Genomic DNA, 24,511 nt, shown 5'->3' on the forward strand with positions numbered 1-24,511 from the left:
ACTGGCAACTGGAAATTCAAGGGAGGTCAAAATCAGCCCTGCCTACAGAGCTGGGAGCTCCCAGCTGGGGAGGGTAAGGGAAACACTCACCAGCACAACACCAACACAAAGATGTCTGTGCCACAGGGGAGGGAGGAGAGCTCAAAGCAGGATATGGAGAGCAAGGGGCACCTGCAGAACCCCCTTCTATAGATTTATGGATCACACTGACCTTCAACGCCTCCATGCCAAAAGCAAAAATGTGGCTTTAAGCAAACATAAATCCCTGCCTCCCACACAAATGTGAGCTGAGATCTGACCCAAAAGGAAGATCAGGTCCTCAGTGTCCAGACTGGCGTTGTCTGAAAGGAAGCCAAACACAATGCAGCCAGTTCACAGCATTTTCTTTATCGCGGTGCTAAGAGCAGCTATACAATGCTTTCCAATAAAGAACAAAGCAATTTATCACAGAGAGACAGGAGTTAGCAGGAAACACTTCCATTATCTCTGCTATGGAAAGGAAGTGACAAAGAGAACGGCTAAAAGGTGACAGACAGTTTTTATGAGGCTGGACTTCAGGCCTTCTCAGGGCTGACCAGCTCTTCTTTTCCATAGCAGGAAAAAAGTGATAGGCTTCAGCTATGTGGGTCTCATACAACAGGAGGGAGCCTGTGACTGCTGTGACTTCTCAAGACAAACAAACCAAAACAAATGAAAATATCTGTGCTCTGTCAGATCCTCAGGCTGTGTAAATCAGGGAAGCTCCTTAGCAGGATGATGCTGACTGACAGTGGGGAGTGCAGGGCTGAGCATCCAACTGGTAGAACAGAGGCAATTTCAGAGACCTGCAGTGATCTAAAGAGGGGACAGAGGACAGCAAGAGCCCATGATGCTTCCTGGCAACTATTTGGTCTGTATTAGAAAAGCAGGCTTCAAAGTGGTTGCTGCCTACAAGCTCCAAACTCAGAAGAATTTATAAACAAAAGAGCCCAGATGGGAAAGATTTGAAAAGTTTGGGAGGGTAACAGGGGAAAGAATAAACAAATATCTCTTAAACGAAGTAAGGAAGCACTTAAAATGGCAGGCGGCTAGATGGTCTGTGCAGACTTTGTGGTGCCTCTAAAAGGTACAAAATCTTTAACATCCCATGGCTGTGCACATGTACCAAATTCCCCTACAGGGCACAAACACAGGCTGTTATTACCAACTGCTAGTAACAAACACTATTGCTCAGCCATTAGCAATCAGGAGGCACAGCAACCCACAGTGTTAGGAGCTGTACTAACACATAACAAATAATTGCCTCTGCCTCAAAAAGTACATTGGGTTTCTATCATCTCAAGCAGCACTTGGACCCAAACATATTTGCTAAACAGCAACAGACCACAGCCACTAATGTCTGAGTGAAGTGGAGCAAACTAGAGAGTGTAACATTTTAATGTCTTCCCCTTGATCAGGTCAGCTCATTCAGTGCCTTTCACAGCAAAACTAATCTTCCACTGCAGTCATCTTCACCTTTAGAGAAATGTATAAACACAGATATTAACAGCTTCACTCCTCAGACATCAGTGATGAGACTGCCATAAGGACAACTGTGGCTTTTATAATGAACAATTTCCTATCTGGTTAAAAGTGGAGGCAAGCAGACAAATAAAAGGGAGCTTTTTGAAACTGCTCAGCAGCTGATTCTGCAGACTCCTGTGGGAGTGGGGCCAAGCTGAGACTGCTTCTGTCTGTCAATCTCACATAAACTGTCCTGACTGCAAACCATGCTGCCAAGAGATGCAGGCAAGGACCTGTCTGATGTCTCTGCCTCTCCTTCCAGGACTGCCAATGTTACCCGACTCTTTAAGGTGAAAGATCAGCTGTTGACATCTTTCAGTTCCCACCCGATGCAAACAGAACAGACAAAACCCATGAGTCAGCTCAGGGAAAGAGGTAATGTAACCCAGCAAAAGGACTCCCACCTATCACTTTCCTCCTAGAAAGAGGCAGCAAAGACCAGAGCAGGCTGGACACTTAGCTGGGTTACAACCCAGCTGCACATTTGTTCAAGGTCAGCTGCTTGCTCTTGATGACCATAGAGCAGTTTTACCAACTGCTGCCTGCCTGTGCCACCCTGGCAACACCCAGCTAGAGACCAGCCTGCTCATGGGAGTCACCTCTGCCACCATCACTGCAGTCGTGGGGAGTCAGTGAGCTCAGGGAAAAAAACAGCAAGGAAGATTGGCAGCTTGCTCTGCAAAACAAGCCACTTGCAGTTTGGAAAGCTGTTCCCAAAGCAGTGCTCAGTCTGGAGGTAATGAAGTTGAGAAACACAGCATGGCAATGGCATTCACAACAAGCCAAGGTGGGAATTAAATGAGACAGAGGTGACACTAACTCATAGGAGGAAACTATTAGGTTCTGTGAAAATTTACTTCCCTCAACAACCTGTCAAGGTAACTGTGCCAACAAGCAGCACAGCAAAGCACTTTCCTTCTAACAAAGCTTTGCAGTCCCCTAATGGCACCAGCTTCTTCCCCCCTCCATAAACTCCTTCACATTGAAATATCTTAAAATATCTTAAAATAACCTTGCAGAAGAAAAGGATTCTATCCCACTTATTTTCTCTGGTAGAAGAGAACCTAAAAGCTTTAGTTAGGTCCCACGTTTCCAGACACCTGTCATCAGACATGTGCAATTAAGACAGTTCTTTCCCAAAAGATCACTTCTGCTGGTGGCACTGCCTTCCTAAAAAGCTCTGCATATTAAGTGATTTCTATACCAAATGTATTTCTCCTTTGCCTGCAAATACCAAGAGTGTTCCCTATACATTCCTTGCTACAAGACACATACTGATAATTTAGATTAACCCTGCTGATAAACCATGATGTTTAGGATTATAATGTCTGACTGGAATTTTCCAAAGTTTCACTATGTAGTCTTGGTCTCTTCTAGGCTGCCCTGCCTTACTGATGACCGAGGTAGATGACCACAGATAAGTGTTTCACACCCACCAGGCACTCACATCTCCCTGGTGGGTTTTCAGGATTCATTTTTGTGATATTGCTAAAATACCTCTCTATTTCCCTGACAGCTCAAAGGCACTTCCAAGCAAGCATTACTGGAATCTACATCTCTGCTGCTACATTGCCAATTGGCTGCACATAAAAGCGATGGTCAGTAATCAGTTTAAAAGTGAATAAAATCCTAGCTACTTTATTTATAAATAAACAACAACCACGACTCACATGACTCATGGTCATGAATTTATAGCCAACACACTGGCCAGTTCTTAGTTTCTTAACTATGAATACATAATGGCAGTAACACCAAGTCTTCCTCTGTACCTCTGGTCATAAAGACAAGATTAAAAATACACAGCATATTCAACACTTGCTAGTCAAAGAGTTACTGAGGATGTCTGCAAACCAAGACTTGTTCTATACATGATTTTGCACCAGTTCACCCTTGTTAAATTACAAGTATCATTTGCTGCTTTATTTCTGATGATACAACAAAAGCGTGGATGTAATCAGAGCCAAAAAAAGTGCCTTGTACTGGAAGAGCTGGTTCTTCTTTCCCAAAGGGGAACAAGCCACACTGGTATAAGCATGTTCATACTGGCATGGCTGAATTCACACTAGGGAGGGTTGTATCGATATTGCAGAACAGCAGTAAAAAAGTAGTGCAAGTTGTTTACATAGGCAAGATCTAATTTTTAGAGGATTTGCTTCCAATCTCAAAAACACTGCTAAAACTCCGAATTCTGCAAGCAAGCTAGACACGGAGAAGAATTTGGCATATCATGGGTTTAGCTGAATAAAATATACCACAAATCAGTACAAACCACTGGATAGTAATAATAACAGCAACAAAAACATATGGAGGGGGCACACTTCTCATGTGGGCTCTCACTAATAAAGCCACTTATACCTACCCTTTATGAAGGTGAGAAGATACCCAAGTTGTTTAGCAGCAGAGGGCAGTAAAATGGACAACCTTGTTATATCAGTCCCAATTCCTTGAAATGTCAACTGATAAAGCAAATCACAGGATGCCACTGCCACAGCTGCTGCTATCAGCATTCAAGCCTCAAGGGAGCTGAGTGCCGGTGTGGTTTAGAGCAGACAGGCAGAAATGCAAATAGGGCGTTCAGATACTTTTAAATCCATCAGATACAATTCCTGCCCGTCAAAGGTTCTCGAAACATAAGGCTATAAATGTTCACAGAACCCACTGCAATTGCCGGTGTCCAGCCTCTGAGACATGGGGATGGAAACAAAGAAGAGGAGACTGAAAGGAGGGGAATAAGAGATGAGGGGAGAATAGGAGGTCAGGTAAAAAAAAGGCATAAAGAAAGAGCCTGCACAAAGGGAGAATTTTAGAGAGTGTTAAGAAAGTAGGAAGGTTGGGATCAGGAAAGGGAAAAAGAACACTCACCACAGTGCTTGCAGCCTCAGACGGCAATCACTCTTCTCTCCCACGCGACACCTGCATCCAGAGCCACCATCCCCTCCTTCCCCAGGTCCTCACCGCCTGCTGCATGCACAGAGGGTTTGCTGATGCCCTCCTGGATGCTACACTGCAGATCAGCACAGCAGCCAGAGAAGACAGCCGCACGCACAGCCTCTGCTCCAGGGGCACATGGCTCTCAAACACACCTCCCACACGCTGCCAGCACCCTGCCTGCGGTCCCAGCCCTCGCTCAGAAAACCAGGGCGACTCTCCAACCACGCTGGCTGGGGAAGAAAATCCCCAGAAGAAGCACAGCGTGATTCAGCCCTGCGAGATGTCCGAAGAGAGCCTTAAACAATAGCCCTGACGGGTGTGATCTGCCACTGTTTGGCAGGGGAAGTTCAAGCTGCAATGCCCATCGACAATAATTAATTGTCAGCACTGTTAACAGTTTCGCTGCTGATCAAAGCAGCTGAGCAGCACCGGGAGAATTACAGCCAGTTGCTGTCACTTATCAAAGCATGGCAGCAATAAATCTGCAACTCTGTGACAGACTCTATTCCTGTCACACATGATCTCTCACTCTCATTCTGTTCCTTTTCTGTGGCTTCTTAGCACACAGAATCCCTGTGCAGTCAAAAGTAAAAAAAAAACCCAAAAAACAAAAAACCAAAAAATACCCAACATGAAACAGACAAGACTCCCCAGTTCACTCTTTTCTGTAATTCTGAAAGGAATTCCGTATTCTGAAAGGAATAAAGTAAATCCTTGCAACTGTGGAACCACTCAGTGCACTCTGCACAGGACTCAGATACAAACGAGTTTCACAAAGATTTCTCAGCTGATGCAGCTAACAGTAAAAGCATAATTTTTTAAGCTGTACAGAACCTAAACCTGCCATGCAGAGGCAGGTTTGCCAAGCACTGGTGCAGACTTAAGGTACACTAGCACAGCATTACTGCTTTAGATTTAAAAACAATCCAATGGATGTTGCTAGTTACACTATCCCATGGCAATTGTACAAATATTTCAGTAGGCGAGCATTTGTAATTACAGCCCTGAATCACTCTGCATCTGGAAAATATCCACAGTTTTTCCTTTGTGGGTTTTCCCGATACTGCTAAATTAAGAGACAAACACAGAACACACAATTCAGCCAAAGCTCACTCCCAAGGCTATTTCTGTTGCTGTTCTCTCCAGGATGTGCTCTTCCCTGGCCCTCATCACAGTGAAGGAAGTTTTTCAAAAATATCTTTATCTGCTGGTGTCAACCAGTGCAGTGTATCAGTCACTATTTTTTGTACACAGTTTTACACCGACTTCATAGAATCAGAATCATGTAATGGCTTGGGTTGGAAGGGACCTTAAAGATCATCTTTTTCCAGACCCACAGAGACACCTTCCACTAGACCAGGCTGCTCAGAGCCCCATCCAGACTGGCCTTGAACACTTCCAGCCTCTCTGAGCAACCTGTTCCAGTACTTTATCATACTCACAGTGAAGAATTTCTTTCTAATGTCTGATCTAAATCTGCCCTCTTTCAGTTTAAAACCATTCTCCCTTGTCCCATCACTATCTGTCCATGTAAAAAGTTGCTGTCTCTCTTTTTTATAACCCCATTTAAGTACTGGAAGGCCACAATGAAGTCTTTCTGAAGCCTTCTCTTCTCCAGGCTAAACAGCTCCAGCTCTTTCAGCCTGTCCTGTTAGGAGAGGTGGTCCATCCCTCTGACCATGTTCACATCTCTCCTTTGGACTCATTCCAACAGATCCACTTATTTCTTGTGTTGAGGGCCCCAGAGCTGGATGCAGCACTGCAGGTGAGGTCTCATGAGAGAAGAGGGGCAGGATCCTCCTCCTCTGACACCAGCTCTCCCTTCTCCTTTATTGGGGGGTAGTACACTCTCTTTGGCCTTTCTTTTATGACCACTATACTTAAAGAATCCTTCCTAGTTATTAATCTTCACATCCCTTGCCAAATCTCTCTTTATCTGTGCCTTGCCTTTCCTTATCCCATCCCAACACATCCAAATAGTATCCCTGCACATTCCCCACTCATCTGACCCTAGTTCCACTAGCTGTGCATTTTCTTCTTGCTCATCAGCCATGCTGGTTTCTGGCCTGCCTTACTTGATGTCTTACACATTGAGAGGGAGAGGTCATGTGCTCTAAGAAAAGTGCCCTTAAAAAGTTGCCAGCTCTGGTCAGCTAAGGACAGTTTCCCAGGGAATCTCATCCACTAATACTTTAAACAGCTGGAAGTTCACTGTTTCAAAGTTCAGGGTCCTGACTTTGCTCTTTGCCACACCCATGTTTCTTGAGATCACAACCCAGCCAGGGCATGCTCACTGCAGCCCAGGCTGCCTCCAATCTTAACCCCTGTAATGAGTTCATTCCCATTGATGAGCACCAGATCCACTAATGCATCTTCCCTCATTGGTTTGTGTAACACTTGGATCTGAAATTTACCCTTGATGTGCTTCAGGAGTTTCCTGGATTGCTTACAGGCAGCTGCATTGCTTTTCCAGCAGATACCTGGATGGTTGAAATCCCCCATCAGGATGAGAGCTTGTGAGCACAATGCTTCCTACAGCTTGAGCAAGAGGCCCCCATCATGGGGCTCCTCCTGATCAGACACCTGTAGTAGATCCCACCCACGAGGTGTCCTTTGTTGGTGTGCTCCTTGTTTTTTCACCCACAAGCTCAACCTGTTTGTAGCTGTTTCTCAGACACAGCCCTGCACAAACCCATTCCTTAACAGAGAATGCAACACCTGCTCCTTCCCGTCTATCTCCTCTGAAAAGTTTGTAGCCTTCCTCTGCAGTGTTCCAGCTGTGAGACTCATTCCAACATGTTTCCACGATAACAATTTGGTCACAGTTCTCTAACTGAAGGATTGTTTCCAACTCCTCTTGCTACATGCACTGGGGCAGACTTGTGTCAGACCAGATTCCTCCAACACATCTGGCACGTGTGACTAAAGAACTTCAGAACTCCCACTTGTTACACTAATTTCTTATGAATAAATGAAGTTACAGTGGTAATAGTAACAATGAGAAGCCAGCATTTTCAAGGTATTTTACACCTCAAAATTACTGTGCAAACAAGGATTAAAATGCAAGCATAAACACCACCTTCTACACTTGACAGACCATTGTTTGCTGAAGCCTAGTACCTGCTGAGACTTGATCTTTTATTGGATCAGGTACTTCAGCTATCAGAGGCACTGCAGCAGCAGGAAACTATTGAAATCCTCGCGGGAGGCAATGCTCATGTGTCAGGCAGCACAAACACTGCTGGGATTCTAAAGCTGCCACCTTGGAGAAAGTGATAGATCCCAGTGGGGCATCAGGCAAGGAGTGATGCCAAGGCCAGGGGTCCACAGACCCTCTCCCACAAGGGGCTCAAAGAACCAGGGCACCCAGAGAAACTGGGGTTACCAAGCAGGTGCACAGTACCCCAAAAATATCCAGCCTCATTTAAGAGGGCAGAGGAACTTTGCAGTACATTCTGGAGTAATTAAAAGAAAGAGTGGAAAGTCCTTTTTTTTTTTTTTTTTAAATGCATGTCCCAGAGTCTCAGGGACTCTTCAGGCAAAAGTGTTTCTCTTGCTTTCAGGCAGTTTTTAAAGTAGCCCTCTGTGGCTGGGTGTTATGAGCCAAAAATAAAAGCTAGGATGAATTTAAAGAGAAGGGTTCGGAAGCAACTAGCATTGTGAAGGGTCCAGGGTCTCCACTGAGATGAGGGGACAGATGCAGGGCTTCTGTTTGAGATGCCCTGAGGCCATCCTAGCTGTGAAAACAGAGGGGATTTTTCAGGGCACAAGAGACAAGGAGGTGCTAGGAACAGTTTTGTCTGGGAAAAAGATTTGATGGTCTCTGCAGCCCTATGTTTCCCTTGGTCACAACTTCACCATTTTCATTGCCTCTTGAAGAGGGGAGAATTTTTGAGTGGGTTACATGCATAGGCAGTAACCCCTTCTCTGTAATGAACCACTACATATCACAGCAGCCTGATGGCTCCTCACAGTGTGCTCCGCCCTTGGAAGCCTTGAGATTCACTGGCTCCAGGCAAGGCATGACAATCCAGAGCACAGAACTGTCACAGCATCATTTGTGAAAAATGGTACATCTACCTCCACCATCCATCTCAGCCGCAGAAAAACAACGGCAAATCATCAAATTTCTTCCCAGAAGGAAGCTACTCTAACTGCTTCCAAGATGTCCTACCTCTTCCTTACACAAATTCAGGATAAACGCCTTAACAAACTAATTTCTGCAAACTGGTGTGTGTTTGCCCTCTTGCCAAGCTCATACCCTCAGCTGGGCTTGGCTCAGTGGTGACCTGCCTGGGGTCAGTGTGGATAGGATCAATCTTCACACTTCTTGATCTCAAAGAGACTTGCTTGAAAGTAATTTTCCACGTGCCTGGTAATCACGTTCTCACTGTTTCTTTCTTTGTTTATGCTCCGTTTCTGCCAAGTAACAGTGTCCCTTCCTGTAAATGGAAAAGCACGTCTGGGTTCCCAAGCTTATATCACCAGGTGCTTTTCTCTATCAGTTTGGCTGAATTGGTTGCTTTCTTAAAAAGCAAGCAAAACGCTTTGATCTTCAAAAAAGAGGACAACATTCAGAAAGACCACTATTAAATGCTGTTAGAGAAAGGCCAAGCAGCACATGCAGCTTTGTATTACTAGATTAACAGTGCAAAACCAGACTTTAGAACAGACTGCCCCACTTAAAATGCTTCCAAATTCTGATGCTTCAACAAATCGATGACCTGATCAATTCACAACTAGAAAACAACTGAGCTGGCACGTGGATTATGCAAGCAGGCTCAATTCCCACACAGGATCTCATGGTCCAGTAGCAAAGCTGCTTCCAGAGACACTATGACTTTGGAAAAGCTTGTAAACCTGTCTAAGGAAATCTCAGCATGCTCCCGCCTCAAAGTCTACACTAGCCCTTTTCCTCTGGGCATTTCTTACTCGGTCAAAGACAATGCCCAAACAACACAAAACACAGCTTCTTTCTACAGCTAAAGTAGCAAAGGCATCTCCCTTTGTGTCTTCTGATTTCCGGCAAGAAAAGGCACACCTTCTTCCTTGGAATCTCTCTGAATCATGGAGCAGGCAGGCAGCCCTTAACCCCCTTCGGGCCAGGCAGCAGGACACAGGCATTGCTGAGGAAGGCTCCCTACAACCCTGCTCAGCCCTCCAACCCCGGGAACCTTTGGCCATCCCAGTGTGGAGATGTTGTGAGGATTCCAGTGCTTCTGGCAAGGAAGGCTTGGTACAGCTGAGGTTCCCAGGCCTTTCCCTGATTGTACAATCTTCACAGTGTATTTCTAGCTTTAAAAAAAACAACAACTAAACAAAGCAAATAAACGAGAAACAACTTATTTTTCTTTCTCCTTTTAGATCCTGGAATCCTCTTGAAATATAATTGACATGAAAGAAATTTGAGCTTTGCAGTTTTTGTGATTGCAGAGCAACAGAAAAGAAACATGCCAGGCTGCACAGTGCTGCTTTCTGCTTTTCCATCGAGCAAAATGAGGAGGAGATGGAGGAGGAATTGCTTTCTGATGTATGCCTGGCCATGCTTTCTTATCACTTCCAGACTCCTCATTAACTGCTCATTGCCACAATTGCACATTTTGGAACGACACAGGTAAGCCCTTCATTTCTAGTAAGCAGCAGATTAAACCATTTTATATCCAGAATTTTGATAAAGAAAAACCTTAAGGTTCTAAATTGCTTTATGACTGTTCTCAAACAGTCCTGCAACATCCTTCCTGCTACACCTTCTCATGCTATTTACAAGCTATACCTATTTTTTAAGGAAATAGAATTAATCTGTTTTCTTAAACTGCTTCCAAGATGCTCTGTGAACAGGGCCAAATCTTCACCAGCTCCCTACACTGCCATATAAGAAAAAAAAAAAAAAGGTGCAGAAACTAACATTTCTATTTTTCAGAAAAGGCATGCTTTATTTCCATAGTTTTCCACTGGCTTTACCAATATAGCAGCCAAACCAATTTCCTGCCTTTTTCTTAATTCCACTCATCTCAAGCCTCTACTATATTTAAAATGGCTGGTACAGTTTTTATTTGACATTCAGATATATCAAGGCAACATTTAGGTATAAAACATTGAACACAAACAAAGTTCTGCCAGTCCTACCTGCTGAAAAGCATCTTTTACCTTAATCAGTCTTTTCTGTCTGCAAGCTAACAGGGCTATAGGAAGAGGGTTATTGATCATATTGAGGCATTCTTGGTGCTTTATGCAAAGTACAGCTTTGATGGGATGCTGCTTTTCCCCAGCAGTGCTGTCACTGACAGTAACCCAGCTGATGCAAAGAAAGAAACTTTTCTAAATCACAGCACTTTCATTCCTGAAGAATAATAGATTCAGAACTGATCCCATACACCTGGTCTCAAAATGGGGTCTGCAGGCTTTTCTGTGCTGGCAGTCCCCTGAAAGAACATAAATTCAGAACTTGGCCAATTTATAGCATTAATATCTATCAACCAACACAGATCGTCCCTGCTACTACCACCATCGATGAATGTGATGCTGTGTCACTACAGAGCTGATTAAAGAGGTACCATTTTGGACATTTACACAGAGATACTTGAAAACTCCTTTTTTTAAAAAATAAAAAGGGAGGGGAGAGTGAATTACAGTCAGTTGACAGCCAGTTCAAAGAATCCAGGATCCCAGGTTTCAGAGAGATGTGTAAGAAAAGCCATATATAAAAGCTGATAGAAACTAATAAAGAAACCTTAAATGGCAGGAAGAGGGGGCAACCAACAGCAGCAAGAATATATTCAGCACGCATCCCTCTAAGCAGATTGCTCTTCTCAGTATGTTTCTGGCTAGCAGGCTAATCTTGGGAATACTTTCGTTAGATTCTCTGTGCCTGTTTCTGGGAACACAGCTATGAGAAATAAGCCTTCTGAAAGTATGAGTAGGTCTGGGCTTTGAGCCCTAGTTAAGAGAAAATGTAAACCTTTCTCCAAATCTATGATTAGTTCCCGTGATTCAGGAAGAAGCAAGAAGATAGCTAATAAGTGTTTATAAATCTTGCCACATCTGCTTCCAAACTTTCCATTAACAACTTGGTGAGTATCCAGTAACAGGAGGTTTTCCAGGGTAGGACACTGAGGAAATACTGCTGTGTGAAACCTGCACTATTGTAATGATATTCCCAAATGACACGGCAAGGTGGTGACAGGATTTGTGCTTGCCTGAACCACTGCCATGCTGCCAATAAATGTCAGGGCTTTGGGTTTGGGCTATTGTTCTTTTTCTCAGTTTAATAAACAAAAGCTGCAAAGAGAAGATTTTTTTTCTTGAAGGCACAACTGCAGAGGAGAAGAACAGGAGAGAGTTTGTCTTGTTGCTGCCAGAAGGACAGAGGCAAGGGGGACTGGCAGCCTCAAGAGCTGCCCAGTGGAGAACTGGAAGAAAAAGGCCATGGCTGAGTGAGTTCAGCAAGCCATGGGCAAACAGGTCAGTGCACCAGGCAAACTGGGAGCTCTGTCTGTTAAAAATCAGGATAAAGGCTGCTGGGACCAGTCTTGGAGCCCACTTCTCCCAAGGCAGAGTAAAGGTAGGACAAGGGTGCTTCTCACCCACCCAAGTGTCCTCTGCTTCCAGCACAAGAGACTGAAAAATTCCATATGGAGAAACATGTGCTGGCTGCTACAGGGCAAAGTAAACTTTCTAAACAGACTGAGCCATCATGATTTCATCGTGATTTGCATTGTGTGCAATCCTGAATTGTTTGTTGTGACTTTAGTTACTAAAACTGGTAGGGAAAAAAATCACCCCTTAGTTTCATACACACAGTGAGAAAAAGCAAGCATAAGGGATGACGAGGAAGTTGTTCTTCCTCATGGTCCACCATGCAGGAGAACTCTCACTGACTTCTGCAATTAAAAAGGGAAAATGAAAAAGTGTTGTTTGGTAAATCATGAACTTGACTTCTCAGAAGTGGCAACCTGCTTCCATGAACCAGAATATCACCCCAGCTTTGGAAGGATATTTTTCCAAATCAAATCACTCATTTGCAAAAATTCTAACTGCAACCACAGCTCTGGTCCATTTTCAGAGTCACACATTTTCATATTTACACTTAGTGCTTGGTGCCAGCATGTTTTGTCCTAAGTACTTCTTCATATCAGCACCTGGCAGATAACCTCTGATAAGAAATACAACCACTGAGGATGAAGTGGCACAAAAAAAAGCTTTTCTTGGTAAGAGTTATTCAGATTTTAAAAATTCCAGCAAAAGGAAAATCTATCCAAAGCTTCAGAAACCCAGATTTCAAAATATTTAAAAGTTTGTGCTTTTGTGTCAGAGAATTTGGCAATCTGAAGAAATTTTGATGCCTCCTTACATGATTTTGATGCTACTTCATACAGTAAGACCCCACATACTTCAGACTATGCCAGTAACTTGTTCAGTGACCATTTTTTTCTGCAGTCTGTGCTGTTAAGTTGAATGTATGGGGCATTTACATTAAACTGCTCATTAGGTTTAATTTACATTAATTGCAACTACTTAAAGATGAGTTTATTGTCTGGAGCTACATAAACCAGGAAGGAAGGAAGACCCATAAAAAGTAAATTACCTTATTTCTTCCAATACTCTTATTTTCATTATGGCATTCTACACAGACAAACATTGTGTACTCTAGCTTAAAATTAAGGTAGAACCCTGGGACTGGATATGAGGTAACTGGTGTGTCAGCTTCCTTTGAATCTAGCTATGAGCAACCAGAGTCAGAAACAGCCTGCTCTGCTCCCTCTTCATTAAACCATTGGCTTTAATGCTTTCAGCTGTACAAGGCTCTGCTTTTACAACAGTTCCCAAAAAGAAAGAGATGTTATGGGAATGGTAAGAACCAGTAATGGAGCCAGATGCAGTAAAAAACACCAGAGAGTCAAAAACCTCAGTAAAAGTCACTTTAAATACCATTATCTCTGCTGGTAAAGAACATGCCAGACACATGGAGCCAGACCCACAGCTGGTGCACTGACTTTGATGCAAGTGAGGCTATTTACACCATGTCCCTTTATGTTTAGCAGAGAGCAGGGTCTGTTTGAGAGGACAACCACAAGGCTCTGGGCTGCCTTTGAGGCACTAACACCATTTCATGCCACAGATAGCTGGGTATCATGTGTTGCATTGGCTTCTGGTTTAAACTGTGCTGCCATGGTTAAGCACAGCAGCTGCACAGCAAGGAGGGAATGACTCGTAATCCAGCAGAACAGCCAGTGCCTGTACTCCACCCAGGAGGTGCTGCACATGCTGGAGGCACAGGAGGACATGTAGCAGCTAACTCTGATGAAAACAGTCAGACTTGAGTCCTGTGATCTAGAAAATAGCCTTTGCCTTGAGGGGGTGGACACCCAAAGGAAGGACTTCTGGCCCCAAGTCTGCTTTCTGCATCAGAGTGTGTTTCTAAATCCAAAGCAAGCAAGAGAGGTCGGAAGCAGCATTTCTGACAGATCATGCCATTTTTAAAATGGTCACAGAACATGGCTGCTAAAGGAATTTTTTCTCTGAAACCACGCCTGTTTTAGTCTCTTCTGCCAAGAAAATCCATTGCTGCAGCTGTGTCATCAGTGACTCAGAGATTCCCTGATGCAGAGTCTCCAAACTTGTCCCATCGGTGGTCCAGTGGCAGCACTGGGCAGGAAGAGATCAGCATAGGAGGACAGGGAACCAAGACTAACAAGTCAGAACCAGGTTTGCTTCTTGAATATTTTTGCTTGCATTAAATGCAGTGAATACATCAGTAATGCAAAAACAGATAAAAAACAGACTTTCAGCTGTGATCCCACACCTGGAACATGGCAGCAGAACAGCCTCACAAATGTCCTTTCTCTGCAGCTCCCTGCACTGAGCAGCAGGTGACCACAACAAGCAGAATACAAGACCTCAAGCCTGTTACTTCTGCTCTAGCATTTTACACCTTTTCCAGCAAGACTGAGGTGACAGGTTGCCATTATTCAGTTTAGGAGAGAGAAGCAAAGTGCCTCCCTGTGGGGACATGGTAACTGAGGACCTGCTGGTGAAAAAAAAAAAATAAAACAAGCCAAGTGCATATTTAATTCCTTGAAATCTGGCTAAAAATACTGAGTTCAAAGTTCACAGGTCAACCCCAGGATTTCCAGGATCTCCTTTCTAAGCACTGTGGGTAACAGATGACACGGACAGCACAGAGTGTTGCAATGTGGGTGAAGTTGGATAAAAAATAAGGCAGAGATTGTTTTTTGCTTAGATCTCTGCACGGTCCTATCCACCACACCCTGATGGTTCAGTGACAGAAGGACCCAAGAGCATTAAATATCCACAGCTGCACACAGAGTACACACATGTACATACACACATATCTGCACACACACGTGTGTTCAATACAACACTCGCCCTCACAGAAAGGCAGCAAAATCTATCTGCAATATAACACTGCAGTGATGATATCTTGACTGATTGCTATTTCAAGACACTGTCACTGGAGGAGATTTATATCTCTATCACTGTGCCCGCCCATGCAATTAGTCTATCTTTGTGCCAAATTATATTATTGGACAATGAGTGGAAAATTTCTATTTAAAAAAAACATTCACAGGGAAAAAGAAATATCTATGTAGATACATTACCTTTAACAAAGGAGAAAGCTCAAGCCTGAGAAAGCTTAGTGCTAACAGTTCCCTGCTCAAAAAAAACACTGGAAAATTCCAATTACTGCCTCGCAACTCTTACATATCACATTATTTTTTGCTGATAAACAAAACAGGTCACTGCAATTTAATCAGCAAGATAATAGTGCAGATGAGCTTATGGTGTGTGGAGAGACATAATCAAGTTTGTAAACCCTAACTCTAAACCTAACCCTAACCCTGACTAAGTCTAACTCAACCCTTAATCCTAACCCCTAGGCCAAACTATTAACCTTAAGCTACTTAAGGTTACTTAAACCTTGCCAACAAACGCCTCTCAGAGCAGCCAGGACTGGGGAAACAACACCCACGTGGGGGAAAAAAATCCCCCAGCTGTTTGGTTTTTTTTTATTCTAAATTGAAAAAATGTAAGTAACAATTCTACATCAAAGACAACGTGCAAGACTAAATGCACATGTACACCATTAGACACATTCAGTCCCTAACACTCATTCAACATCCCCTCAATTCTACCCCTCACTTGGAACATTAGGTTGAAGAATACCACTCCCTTTACCTGTCCAGGTCTTAAATTTTTTGCAACTATGAGAAAAGGGATCCTCTCTTCTTTCTTAAACTCATCTCACAGTCCTTACATGACATTCACACAAAACAGAGCTTAGGCTTCAGAAAAACACGTCTCTTTGGAATCTCACTAACTCTGTGTACCGAACTGACTTTTACCAAAGCAGAAGAAAATTTGACAGCAACTTTCCTTGATCAGACCACTCAGCTCAGTCAAACACTGCAGGACTTAACAAGCCCAGGCATCTTCATCAAAGCAAATAAAACAGTCATTATAAATGGAGCTTTTTCCAAAGAGAGACAGATTGGCAGGTAGCATTTATCTCTTTACCAAATGCAAGGTAGGTACAGCATTTCAACAGAAGCAGAAAAACATGTCACTATGAATCTACTAGTGTCTTTACAAAGCAACAGGGTTTAGATCCTGCCTTAGTGAAAGTTGGAATCACACTGCACTGTCAAATCTACCCAGTTTTCTTTCCCAGGGCACCCTGAGTCCATGCACGTGAGAGTAGAGCTGTTCCTAAATTGCCACAACTGCTCATTGAAATCACAATTAATTTTCAGCAGGGAATAATTTTTAGAAATTTTCCCTGAGTAGACAAGATGATCCCATTGGAAACCTTCTAAAGCAAGAGAAAACTGTTTTTGGTTTTTTTTTTTTTTTTTTTTTAGTAGAGAGCAGCCTTTGATAATCTCCCATACAGCAAATAACACTGCACTGCACAAATAACCTGACTGATCCACATGGGTGGTTATCATGAGTAAGGCACTACTCACAGTGACCAAAGGTGATAAAAAACATCTGCTCCTTCCTGGTTACCACAAAGAGGTGGCCTTCTACTATGGCATGCATGAGACTAATGGCATGTAGGGAACTGACTCATGGATTAGGTGTGTCCTATCTTTAGAAATAATGTTACACCAAAGAAAATGAAAAAGTGGATTTCTATCTTGTGTACGACATGGATTCAATGGTTTTAGGTAAGCAAGGAACAGAATTCCTGCATCCTCTCCTTTACACAATTTAAATGACACAAACACACACACAGGTTGAACAATGACAGACTGTCACGTTTGTGGTGAATATACCAAGTCGGTTTCAAACATCTGAGATGGGCACTGGTAATGCCCATCCTGGTAATAATCTTGGAGCTGATACTTCTGCTGTCATCACATCAAACAACAGCCTGGGTCCTGCCCTAAACAGCCACTTTCCCATTCCCCAACACAGTTCTCTAAAATGATCTGAGAGAAGAACAAGCCCGCAAAACCTTTTGGAGGACACTGAGGTGTGGAACACCATCACTTTGCAGAAAAGCAACATCTTTGCACATATTGTCCTAAACATATTTATTACGAACCAATTACTGTGCAATACAAAAGTAAGGATTTGAATTAAATCAACTCCTGCAACACTCCCCAGATTTCTCACCAGCATGATAGTACTGATGTTTCCAGAAATGGCATGGAGTAGAAAAATGAAACCAAAGATGTTGCTTTAACTTTCTAATACAAGGAAAATAATCTGTCACACTTCTGCTTCTCTCACATGCCCATTCTGAGCACTTCAGCTTTGTTTGCTCCAGAACAGTTTAAAGTGTAATGACACATGGGAAGCTCTCCACCAGTCACCACTGGTGCTGAATATTCCCATGATCATGAAGCACCTTGCAACAAAGATCTGGTGGTCTTGTGGATATAACATGGTATTGGAAGTTAAAAATAAAACCCCAAACCATCTGCATTTCTCTTTTCTAATCCATGTTTAACTGTACAAATATGTAGGGCGGGGACTTTCACTCTTCCTGTTGGGCAATGCATGAACACATTGGGTTTCTGATCTCACCCAGGAAAGCGCAAAACCCTTAAACTGGAAAAAGATTGGAAACTATTTGCAAGTGGAATAGAGAGTCTCAGGATGCACCTTATACCTGGAGAAAGAGCATTACAACTGATGGAAAACAAGCAGTAGCCAAAATCCTGCCCCACTTTTCTTCTCTAGCTCTTTGGTCTGCAAATCCCTGACATTCAGCTCCAGCAGCAGGGGAGTGGAGGAGTAAAAAGACTATTGTTCTGGCCTGCAGAGACCAAAATATCAACAAAAATGACACCCAGGCTTTCCAAGTAGACATCTGCTAGAAGGACCTTGGAAAGATAAGCAGTACTAATACACAGTGACTGATAATAAATCCAGTTATACACCAGAACACAGTAGTCTGTTTTTGATAACAGGAAACAGCAAATTCAACCCCAGAGTTACTACAGCAGCTTTCTGCTTGCCACAAGTCATGCCCCTCCTACAGCAGATTCCAGGGATCTCTATATCCATCAGGTAGGTATTCTAGCAGTGCTCTCCTCTTCCAGGAGGATCCTTGTTGCTAGTATTTAAATTGCCCAACTTCCCATAACAAATTGTGTCTCCTAAATCAGGAAATTAGTCTCTGTTTTCAGTTGAAGGGGAGAGGCTCCTGCCAAGAGTGACTCAAAGCAGCAGCCTCTATGTTTTTAGGGCAGACATTGAAGTAGCAAGTCCAAATATCCACTGAAGCTCCTTTCCATTCCACTCACAAATATCCTTTTTCATTAAGTAGTACTTCTGACTACACAATATTGGTTCCTGAACAGCTATTCATATTACCCTGTATCTTTTTACTACCACTGAACTACCTTATAGCGAAGCACCTGGGCCAAGGTTGCATTACTCTCCCCCCCAAGTCTGGCTACAGCTGCACATGAAAGTGCAAATTATAACACTGGGAGGAAAGGGGAGAATTCCAAGTTTGAGGTTTTCAAGATTTGCAATTCAGGAGTTGAAGCAGAATTTGGAGCAGCAGGCAACACTCTAACATTTAGGAAATGACACTGCCTCGACTCTTGATACATTCCTTGCAGCATAATTAACTACAGCTATGGTGACTTTTAGATAAGGGACTGCAAAAAAAGCAGATTACCACTTAAGGTCACATTCAACACAGAGAAGTGAGAGACACATAACAAAGTTATGTGAAATGGTTATTAACTCATGAATATGTTATCCTTCCATCCCAGGCTGAAAGAGATCTCATACAGTTCTGTACTGTATTTCTTCCCCCATGCCTCTGCCTGAAGCAAGCCTAAGTGCATTCAGGTCATGCACTGGCAGGTGTTTTTCTGGCATGCTCTTAACTTGCAGTGAGAAAAACTTCACAGCTTTTCCTCTGCAGCCTCTTTCAACAATCCATCATCTTTACAGTACATGGATTTTCCTAATGCTTGATCTGACTAATTCATTACACCAAGAATTAGAGTACCATAGGCACTGGTAGACACACTTATTATCATCACTGCAGTGGCTTGTAATTAAACTTACTCAACACTTCCCAGTAGAGGACTTATACTCAATTGAATTTAGACTATTTGTGTTGAAATTCAGCATCTCAGTCAACTGCCTCAGGGCTGGTTTGAAGAACATTTCAACCAGAGATAATCAGTGATTTCTATGAATGAATGGAGATACAATGTAAATTGCATGCTAGCCAGAGACCTTCCCTTGGAAAAACTTGATATTGAAACCTTCCCCTGAGACCCACCCCCACATACATACACCTTCGGAAATTGCAAATATATCCTAGCACCACTTCTATGGAAAAATACTGAAAATTTGGCCAAACTGTGTGTTTTCATTCCAGCCTTTCATACCACCACTGCTGCTGCAGCCACTTCACAGGTGAAGGAAGGTAAAATCCATGGCAGCAGATCCTCACAAGGCACAAACAGCTCAGAAACACACACAGGTTGGAGCAGGGACAGATGTTCCACACTGAGCCTTTCCAACTGTGGCCCTGGTCTTGGCTCACTGAGAGCTGACAATGGAGTGAGATATAGGGGAAGATGCAACCAGAATAAAGTCTCCAATAACACATTCTGGGACCTGATACTTTTCACTCTGAGCAAACTCCCTTGTATTTCAGTGGAACACAGCTAGTTCCAGTACCTGACTCACCATCTGCCCTTCCACCTCTCCCGTGATGCCTCCAGTTCAAGGACAAGGTACAGTGGCAAGGCAAGGCAGTGAAAAAGCCTGTCCCTGCACTGAGTATGGGAATCTGCCTGCAAATAAGTGGGGGACTGAGTCCAGAGTGCTGTCTCTTCATGAGTATAAAGTTTTTTAAATTAATAGATGATCAACCTGAAGGCATAGCACTCCAATGTGAAGTTATAAACACAGTCTCACAGAAGCCAGATACACCATCTTAAACTCTAATTACCTTTTCCCATTAATTTCCATCACAATGTATAGAATGGACTCTCACTGGCACGGTGCCTACAGGGTCATTCCCCAAGCACCAGCGAGCTTTTCTCATGGGATGGGCATGAATCACATCAGCATTTTTCAAAGGGACCATTTAGGAAGAAGTTCTCAATTTACAGTCACCCAGTGAAAGGGAAACAAACAAAACCTTAAATGGGCTAGCAGCAGCTTTAGGGACAGATAAAAAGATTTAGGAAAAAACCCACCTTTCATCTCTCATGGTTCAATTAACCATAATGTAACAACATACAAGGAAAGAGAAGGAGATAAGCAAGGGCAGAACCTCTACAGAAACCCAGTATGTGGAGATACCATAATCTGTCTTGCCTATATGAAATGGTGTATGAATTTGCACCCTAGGGAAGGTTCTAGCAAGTATACAGCCTTTCAAGAGAGCATAAAGTTGATGATTTGATTAAATTTGGATTAATCTTCAAATATTTTCTTCATTCCTGGTTTTATACTGATGAGTAATTTAATTTTTATGATCATACCTCTTAGTTCCATCTACACTTATATGTGACTCTAACACATTATTTTTATATACAGGTCTCTGCATGTATTAAACTCTCATTTTTCACTTCACTCCTGCCAGAATAGTATTAAATAGCAGCAAGGAATCTTATTTGGACTGTGTCCAATACAAAGGAGGAAGTCCCCTCAGTCTGCCTTTCAAACCAAAACTACCCCAAGTTAAAAAATAATGAAAAACCTCTAGTGCTGTCCTGCCTAACAGGTCTCTTTACATTGGTGAAATTAGTCAGTTGTGCAAATGTCTGCAAAAGAGGGGCCTGACGCTGTAAGCTTCCCACATGCATCTGATTCCAAAGTATGAGCCAATGAGTGTGTCCATCTAACAGCTCTCACACACACATAACAGCACATCCAGGGGCATTTCAGTGTTTGAGGGCCGAAATGAGCACAGCTGTGTTTGGACTTTGGCATTTTCCCAAACAAACTGGCTGCTTATGGCTTGGACAGGTGAACTCTTCAGTGTGTACAAAACTGGTTAGGTATCTGGGTCCAAAGAGCGTTGGTGAGAGTGAAAATTCAGTGAAATGCAGCTGGCAGCCAGTCCAAAGTGATGTTCTACAGGACTCAGTACTGGGGCCAGTCCTGTTTAGTACCTTAATCAATGATCTGGATGAGAGGATCAAGGGCTCCCTCAGCCAGGCAAGTGTAGGAGGTTCAACAAGGCCCAGAGCCAGGCCTGGCCTTGGGCCACAACAACCCAGACAGGCCACAGGCTGGGCCAGAGGGGCTGGGAACCTGCTGGGCACAAAAGGACCTGGGGGTGCTGAGGACAGCAGCTGGGCATGAGCCAGCAGTGCCCAGGTGGCCAAGAAGGCCAAGGGCATCCTGGCTGGATCAGCAATGGTGTGGCCAGCAGGGCTGGGGCAGGGATTGTCCCTCTGCACTGGTGAGGCCACACTGAGAGTGCTGGCTCCAGTTCTGGGTCCCTTAGGACAAGCAGGACATTGAGGAGCTGGAGTGAGTGCAGAGAAGGACAATGGAGCTGGTGAAAGGTCTGGAGCACAAGTCCTGTGAGGAGCAGCTGGCAGAGCTGGAGTTGTTTGGCCTGGAGAAAAAGAGGCTCAGAGGGGTCCTTACTCTACAAGTACCTGAAGGAGGCTGTAGCTGGCAGGGGATTGGTCTCCTCTTAAGTAATAAGCCACAAGACATGAAAACAACTGCCTCAAGTCGTACCTGGGGAGGTTTAGATTGTATATTAGGAAAAAATTTATTCTCCAAAAGGGTTGTTAAGCACTGGGACAGGCTGTCCAGGGTAGTGGTTGAATCACCACCCCTGGAAGTATTTAAAAGTTGTGTAGATGTGGCACTTCGGGACATGGTTGAGTGGTGAAGTTGGTAGTACTGAGTTAAGGGTTGCACTTGATTTCAAAGGTCTTTTCCAAATTAAAGGATTCAAGAACTCTGTTATGTGCATGTTCCTGTTCAGACCATGCAGGATTCAAACCTCCGCCATCTGCAACTGTCTTGTCAATGTGCAGAGAGCAAGAACGTGCACATCCTGGGGATGTAGCTCTCTTTAAAACTCACACCACTCAAACAGATCTCTACCAAACACTTCCAGGAACCTTATCCTTGCTAAAGGCCATGTAATCTTTTACAGACAGGTGTTCTGTATTACTCTTTTACTTAATTATTCTAAACACAAGTAGGGGGAAAAGCATCATTTGGGCACTTCAAAAAATCCCCGAATGGTAACCACTTTACTTATTTCATAATGTTTTCTTCAATGCCAAAATTATATGTGTGAGCAAGCATGTGAAAAGCTGGAAGAGAAGCTTTTTGGTTCTAATCACTGCAATGTCACTTTAATGGTGGGGAACAACCTTCACTGAAATCTGTCATATCTTTGTAAGAAAATGGACTTAATCACGTAAAAGGTCTTACATTTTTCAACTCTTTTAGCATATGCTCCCTATTATAGCACTGGCATTTTGAGAAGAGCCAGATATTCAAGCTCTCAAACAAGCATCTTGTCAGCTTGGAACTACACATAGGGAGGAAGCTGAAAAACCAAAACCACACTCTACACTATTGCTATTTTAAGACACAAAAATCAGAAACCAACATTTCTTCATGAGGGGAAGTTCTCCGTGTTCAGAAGACACCAGGACTGACCACAGCAACACCTCTTACAGTGAGGCACAGAGCTATTTTCTATAATTTTGACATATTTAGGCAAACATGAATTGTATCTTTCACGTAGATAATGAAAGCTGGCCTTTAATAAGTGAGACTAAAAATATACAAAAATTATGCAAAGTAGCAATTTCTTATTTAAACAGCTGTTAGGTAGGTATTTATGCAAAAATATACCAAGCTAGGAGGCATCCCTTGGATGCATCGGCAGCTCTGAACATAGAGCAAAGGGAGTGCTCTTGGCTGTAAAGGCTGGCATTTCAGAAAACAAGCTGACATTCCCTCAGCCTTGCCTCCCATCGAATGACTAAGCTAAACAAACAGTATCTGTGTATTGTCAATGTGAAAAATCACTGCTGGTTTATGCACCATGGCTCACCCAGAACGGTAATATGAAATCAAAAGCCTAAACTTTTCCAATGTACTACCTCCGACAGAAGTTCCTGGCAGTGATGGAAAACATTGAGAAGAAAAGAGCAGATGAAACAAAAGTTAATCTACTTCATAATGTGCTTGTTGGGTTTTTTCCCCCCAATGATTGCTGTGCAGCAGAAATAACCCTAAAAATCAAATAGTGATATATATCTGAGGTCTGTAACTCACACACAACAATGCCAATTTGGGCAGGACCAGTCAAGAAAAACTTCCTTGGACTCCTCCGGCTTTCAAACCACTTTTCTCAGGAAATAGCGCAAAGAATAACCAACGAAGAAGCTCAATGCAGAACACAAGGTGGCTGATCACATGAACCAATTTCTTAAATAGGCAACACATAGGTATTGTGTAAGATACACATGACCCTGTGTCTTGTACCTTTTGGTACCTTGAGTCAGGCCTAAGGAGGTTGTTTCCAAGCAGAGGAAAGTATTAGATTGCCTTTGTGTTTGCAATGACCAAGAAAACCTCTGCTGGGACTGGTACAAGTAATGTCATTTGCTAGCAAAAACCCACTACCAAGTTACCTGGAGCTGCCACACAGCTGGGAGAATTAGTCTGTAAGCTGACAAATGAGAAATGTGAACACCAGACACCCACAGCAGTATGTGGTACATATTACATTCTGAAATAGTCATAGGATGTTCAGAACTCCCAATATACTTTAAATGTAAGTTCCAGTCCAGTATTTCTACATTTCCATCACAGACACTGTTATGAGGACAGTCTCTGGCTATGGAGCTCTCCAGGTGACTAACTGATTTTATGAACCAGTTATCTTTAGCAGTCTGACACAGCTCTTCAGATATATCTGGTTGCAAGATGCAATTGTTCCCTCCCTACTGTCACCCCCAAGTCTCCAGACCGTATTTTCTTTCTGTCCTTTTAACCTTCTGCTGCCTATGTTATATTAAGTCCAGACCATGACATGAAACTCCCTGTGGCAACAGCTCTCACTGCATCTCTCAGGCACAGACTGTAATTTCTCTGCAGGACAGTCGCCAGTAAAAGTTATGACACCAATTACTGGGCAGTAATACTCCCACAGCACTAAAAACCCCTGGCTTGTGAAAGTCTTAAAAGTGCCTGCTACAGCAAATGACTTGCTTTATGTATTTTCCCATTAGCAACACATGAAATGATTAAACAGACCCCTTTTGGTGCCCTGCTTGCTTTATGGCTGCAAGCATTTTCTTTCCAGTGGATGATGTGGCTTTTTGATTGGGTTTGGCTGAAGTACCAAAGGAAGGCGTCATTCATCCAGCATAACAGAACATTTGTTTCACATGTCTCATGCCAAAAGGAAAGCAACTTCATTTTGGTCCTGCATCAGGACCAACTCTCCACTTGCCAACAGCAGTGAACTGACAGTACTCTGGGACTGCTTTTCTCTACATGTTCATCTTCTGCAAGAAAAAAAGGCTAAAACTAGTAA

The 24,511-nt window shown here is 43.2% G+C and overlaps 1 protein-coding gene across 6 annotated transcripts in view; it reads right to left on the reverse strand.

Moving 5' to 3' along the window:
- OSBPL5 (oxysterol binding protein like 5) overlaps nucleotides 1–24,511 on the reverse strand; it is a 174,877-nt gene that overhangs the window by 73,373 nt on the left and 76,993 nt on the right. The window contains exon 1 of one of the 6 annotated variants that reach the window (XM_033062346.2): nucleotides 4,405–4,622. The exons of the other annotated variants lie outside the window; for them this stretch is intronic. The gene's annotated coding sequence lies outside the window, so the exon portion shown is untranslated. Of the gene's footprint in view, nucleotides 1–4,404; nucleotides 4,623–24,511 lie in introns of those variants that run through there. 6 annotated transcript variants of the gene reach the window in all.

Source organism: Catharus ustulatus, chromosome 6, assembly GCF_009819885.2.
Source record: "Catharus ustulatus isolate bCatUst1 chromosome 6, bCatUst1.pri.v2, whole genome shotgun sequence".
In the NCBI taxonomy this organism is placed as follows: domain Eukaryota; kingdom Metazoa; phylum Chordata; class Aves; order Passeriformes; family Turdidae; genus Catharus; species Catharus ustulatus.